General features: G+C 38.4%; 1 pseudogene; it reads right to left on the bottom strand.

Annotated features, from left to right (window-relative positions):
* Positions 1–4450: 4450 nt before the first annotated feature.
* Positions 4451–5765, bottom strand: LOC116811856 (keratin, type I cytoskeletal 18-like; annotated as a pseudogene).
* Between the last annotated feature and the right edge of the window lie 376 nt (positions 5766–6141).

Raw genomic sequence — 6141 nt, 5'->3', positions numbered from 1 at the left:
ATAAGAAGTTAAAACATTTTCAAAGACATTTGTTTAGAAATAATCAGATATCTTTACTACTAAAGTCAATTGAAATATAATATTGTATGTAAGTATCACTATGCATATGCATATGTCTCCTCCTTAATTCAGTGAATTACAATGTTTATTATGCTTCCTAATACAAATAAAATCTGATCAGTCAAGATTCAATTCATCTGAAAACTAATGTGTATCCTGTTCTTATGAGCTTTTTTTTTTTTTCCTTTTAGAGACAGGTTATCACTCTGTAGCCCAGGCAGGAGTGCAGTGGAAAGATCACATAGTTCAGTACAACTCCAAATTCCTGAGCTCTAGCACTCATCCCATCTCAGCTAGGACTACAGGCATATGCCATCTATAGCATGGACTAGCGTATGCAACCATGATACAGGCTAACTTTTGAGAACAAGTTTCTCATTTTCTTATGCAAAGCCACACAGTAGTTTATACTGAAGGTCACAGGATATGGCAGAATCAGTATGAAAAAAATAAAATCAGTGTACGGAAGACTGTGGTGTCAAATTAATAAACCAATACCTCTTTGAATAATGCTAATTTTTAAAAATTCTACAAAATATGCCAAAAAGATTCAATCTTCTTGATGTATAATTCAAATCACCCCAGTGAATCTCCTATTGAGTGCAAAACTAATATACTGTAGCAGTGTTGTACTTTTGTAGATTGCATAGAGTCTGAACTACAAAAATAGTGAAGCTCGAATCAGATTTTCTATTCAAATTGTGTGTAAGGTTAAGGCTACTATATTAGTTTGTTCTCATGCTGCTATAAAGAACTGCCCAAGACTGGGTAATTTATAAAGGAAAGAGGTTTAATTGACTCACAGTTCCACAGGGCTGGAAAGGCCCCATGAAACTTCCCATCATGGTGGAAGGAAAAGCAAACACATCCTTCTTCACATGGCAGGAGGAAGGAGAAGTGTCAAGCAAAGGGGGAAAAGCCCCTTATAAAACCATCAGATCTCTTGAGAACTCACTCGTTATCATAAGAACAGTATGGGAGTAAATGTCCCCATGATTCAATAACCTCCTACCAGGTCCCTCCTGTGACATGTGGGGATTATGGGGACTATAATTCAAGATCAGATTTGGGTGGGGACACAGCCAAACCATATGAGCTACAAACAGAGAAGCTGCAATGTGATTAACATAATGAGCATCTTATTTGCAGTGAAATAAATGTTGCAAATATAAAATTAATTATGTATCCCTGTATATTAAAGTTTCCATCCATATTCCTCTGTGCCTTGAGTTTCAATAAAAATTAGGTTACTACTGGATCAAGGAAATATTAATTTGAAAATTGACAACAGCAAAAGTCATAATGTTGGCTTTGTTATAGAGGTAACTAAAACCTTAGGAATCGAAACATTTTCACCAAATATGCAATTACCATTTTCTACATTAACAGAAATTTGGTTGACTGAACTCATGCAGTGCCATAATACCAGATGGCTTATTTTCTTTCATAGCCTAGAGTTGTACGTTTTCTTCCATTTCTGAAATTAACTCATTTTTCCTATTCTTCACAAAATCTTCTAGTCCACAAGCTATTGGCTCTATTTTCTGCCCTTTTATTCAGGGGAAATCTTTGCAAAGGCTGTAATGGATACCAGTTTCAAGTCTCATTTTTTTACGTTGACAGTGTTTATGCACTTCAAAGAGCACAGAGTTACAACTTAACTTTTATCTAGAATAAAATGATTAGAGAAGTCAAGGACCAGAGCCCTTAGACAGTCAACCGATTCAGCATCCTCATTATACACATGAAGAATGACATCAAGAGAAATAAAATGACTTAGATCTAAGACTAACACAACTAGTTAGAGACATAAGTAGAATTAGAATTGATGTTTTCATTACCAAGGAACTCACATACTATTAAATGCCACCATTTACAGATCATTTCCAAGATATGAAAACAATACATAAATCCAAAACTATTTGCTCAAGGAAAACTTTTACTGCAGGGAGTACCAACAGATCAGTGCTTTTAGAATATACATGTGGAAAATTCCAATTTAGATGAATACTAAATGCAATTTACCCCCTCATGTACACATCAACTGACAAGGGCAGAATAAGAGAAAATCATATTTTAAGAAATAAAATCTTGCTTTGGCAGATCCAACAAAATAATAATGCCTATTGAAAAATACTAATTAGAAATTTAACTTTGTGCTGAAGAGAAATAGAATATAATTCTTCCTTTTTGCTAAAAATATAAGCCAAAATTTTCCACCTCAAAATCTAGCCTTAATATTTTAAATTGTTCATGGCCATATAAAGCGAATCTAGCCAATCATAATAACTCCTTTTGGCAGCTACAATTAAAAAGAATAATTCTGAGATATGCAGAACTGGACACCTTAGAGAAAAATGTATATATGATCACATTATTTTTTCATTTGGTTTTCTCCAGGCCATCTGACTTCACTAATTACATTGTCAAACTATCCTAACAACATAAATGTCAATTTAAAATCCTTCTCGGTTAGTTTGGATATTTAAGATAACAAATTCTTTTTTTAAAGAATCTTTTTAAAGATTTTGCTGACTCCCAGAAAGAACTCAAGAAATATGAATTATGAAGGACTCAACTTTTCACAAAAATAAATGTGGGAATAAAAATTGTTTCATGGTCCATTGAAAGTTCCTACTAAGGCACTGGTTACAATGCTTTGGGAGGCACATTAAGCAGTTATGATAATATACACATTTTAATGACCATGAGAAATTCCCAAAGCAAAATTTTGAGGGCTGGATCCATTATTTTCTTCAGTTTGGCAAAGAAAATACTAAGAAATCAGTATTTCTAAAATATGCCTTTAAGCTATCCAAAATGTTTGAAACAATTGTAGCTCTCAAACATTTCATACCTTTTAATACTCAATCTGTTCCTGAGAGGGTGAATTCTAAATTAAGGCCATTTTTAAATGGGACTTGGTGGTGTATCTGGTCTTTAGGTCCACAGTGAAATTGATTTGTAAAGCGTGTTCCTTTGCGTGATTTTAATGCAGGCAAAATACATGCCTCCAAGGTAATAATGTACAATCTGTACATTGCTAAAAGACTTAAGTTTTAAAATTTCTTCCTTGTGAAACTGAAAATAAGTTTTTTCTAAGCAATTTACCCAATTTCAAAGCTTTGACTGGTTTGTCAACAAACCTTTTTGAGTTGCACATATAGAAATAAAACAGGGATACACCTCAATCATATCTAGAGAGAGAGAATATAATTGAAGTTTATTTTTAGAATAAAAAAATTTCAAAACTTTTTCCTCACATTTTCACCAACCTCTTTGCTCTATTACAAACTAATTTAAAAATCTGCTGTACTATAAAGAAAACAGTAGGTAATTAAAGTCTCTATATTGCATAAGTAAATGGACATGATATCAGGAAACAACATTTACTTAAACACTTGAAGGTAGGCCATTTGTATATATTATTTTGAGAAATGTCTATTACAATCTCTTGTCTATTTATTAATCAGTTTTTTTTCCTATTGAGTTGTTTGAGCTCCTCATATATTCTGGTTATTAATTCCTTGCCAGATGAGCAGTTCGTAAATATTTCCCCCCCTTCTGTGGGTTGTCGCATCACTTTGTTGATTGTTTCCTTTGCTGTGCAGAAACTTTTTAACTTGCTGTGATCCCATTTGTCCATTTTTTGGTTTGATTGCTTGTGCCTCTGGGGCATTGGTCAATAAGTCTTTGCCCAGACCAATGTCCTCGATAGTTTCTCCAATGTTTTCTTGTAGTAGTTTCATAGTTTGAGGTCTTAGATTTAAGCGTTTAATCCACTTGGATTTGATTTTTGTATATAGCAAGAGATACGGGTCAAGTTTAATTCTTCTGCATATGGATATCCAGTTTCCCCAGAACCATTCAGTGAAGAGACTCTCTTTTCCTCAGTTTATGTTCCTGGCACCTTTATCAAAAATGAGTTCACTGTAGGTATGTGAATTTGTTTGTGGGTTCTCTGTTCTGTTCCCCTGGTATATGTGTCTATTTTTATGCCAGTACCATGCTGTTTTGGTTACTATGGCTCTGTAGTATAATTTGAAGTCAGGTACTATGATTCCCCCAGTGTAGTTATTTTTGCTTAGCATAGCTTTGGTTATTCTGGGTCTTTTGCGGTTCCATATAAATTTTAGGATTATTTTTTCTATTTCTCTGAAGAATGTCATCGGTGTTTTGATAGGAATTGTAGATGGCTTTGGGTAGTATGGACTTTGTAACAATATATATTTTTCTTATCTATGAATATGAAATGTCTTTCAATTTTTTTGTATCTGCTTCAATTTCTTTCATCAATGTTTTATAGTTTTCATTGTATAAATCTTTTTTTTTGAACTCTGAACTTTTTATTGGCCTCCTGCTCCCCAAAGGGTACCCTGCTTCTGCTGGCTTAATGCCTCAGAATTTTGGTGTCGTTGGTCTCAGACACCACTTTGCCATCCACTATCCGGCGGGTGGTGGTCTTTTGGATCGTTTGCATGGAGTTGCTGTTGTCCAAGGCATCACCAAGAATGAAGTCCTCGCCATCTTCCAACAGGTGGTGGTAGGTGGCGATCTCAGCCTCCAGCTTGACCTTGATGTTCAGCAGGGCCTTATACTCCTGGGCCTGGCGCTGTCTCTCTGCCCGGGTCTGTGCCAGCTCTGACTCCAGGTGCATCAGGATCCCGTTGAGCTGCCCCATCTGTAGGGCGTAGTGGGCCTCCACCTCCCTCAGGTTGTTCTCCAAGCTGGCCTTCAGATTTCTCATGGAGTCCAGGTCGATCTCCAAGGACTGGACTGTACATCTCATCTCTGTGAGCGTCATCTCAGCAGCTCCAACCTCGGCGGACTGTGTGGTGGCCACTCTGGTGTTCTCCTCAATCTGCTGAGACCAGTATTTGTCTAGCTCCTCTCAGTTCTTCCCAGCCAGCTCGCCATATTGGGCCCAGATGTCTGCCATGATCTTGGCAAGGTCCTGAGATTTGGGGGCATCTACCTCCACGGTCAACCTAAAGCTGGCAATCTGGGCTTGTAGGCCTTTTACTTCCTCTTCGTGGTTCTTCTTCATGAAGAGCAGCTCCTCCTTGGGAGCCTCAATCTGTCTCCAGCTGCAGTCAAGTGACGTTGGTGTCATCAATGACCTTGTGGAGCCCATGGATGTCGTTCTCCACAGACTGGCACGTGGCCAGCTCTGTCTCATACTTGACTCTAAAGTCATCAGCAGCAAGACGGGCATTGTCAATATGCAGAAAGATGCGGGCATTGTCCACAGTATTTGCGAAGATCTGAGGCCTCAGGTCCTGGATGGTCTTGAAGTAATGGCTCCAGTCTTTGACCTGGGGTCCCTTCTCCAAATGCTCCCGGATTTTGCTCTCCAGGCTCCGGTTCTCGGTCTCCAGGCTCCTCACTCTGTCCAGGTACGAGGCCAGGCGGTCGTTCAGGCTTTGCATGGTCTTCTTGTTCTGGATGCCTCCCATTCCTGCCAGACCCCCAGCCATCCCCGCGGCCAGGCCCCTGGACCCCATGCCGCCCCGGAAGCTGGTGGAGCGGGACACGGAGATCCGGGAACCAGAGCCCCCGGCGCTTGCATAGATGCTGGCCATGCTGCTGACCAGCCTGGCGCCGTAGCTGGGCGCCTGGACAGAGCCCAGGGACCGGTAGTTGGTGGAGAAGGTGGAGCGAGTGGCGAAGCTCATGCTGTCCGGGGAGGAGAGAGATAGGACAGGACTCAGGCTTTGCCGATGACGGTGGCCCATTATAGAAATCTTTCAAGTTTTTGGTTATTTATTCCTGGATACTTTATTTTATTTTTAGCTATTGTAAATGGTGTTTCTTTTTTGGTTTCTTTTGCAAATTATTTGCTGTTGGCATATAGAAATGCTACTAATGTTTTTCTATGTATGTTGGACTTGTATCCTGCAACTTTACTAATTCCAATTCGTTTATCAGTTCCAATAGTTTTTTGGTGAGGACTTTAAGGTTTTTTAAATATAAGATTACATTGTCTACAAACAAGAATAATTTGACTCCTTCTTTTTCAATTTGAATGCCTTTATTTCCTTCTCTTGTCTTAGTAGAGAACTATGTTGAATAAAAGTGGTA

Source organism: Hylobates moloch, unplaced genomic scaffold (assembly GCF_009828535.3).
Source record: "Hylobates moloch isolate HMO894 unplaced genomic scaffold, HMol_V3 SCAFFOLD_7, whole genome shotgun sequence".
Classification (NCBI taxonomy): Eukaryota; Metazoa; Chordata; class Mammalia; order Primates; family Hylobatidae; genus Hylobates; species Hylobates moloch.
Note: the sequence above shows the minus strand (reverse complement) of the source record. Positions and strands in the feature narration are given on the sequence as shown.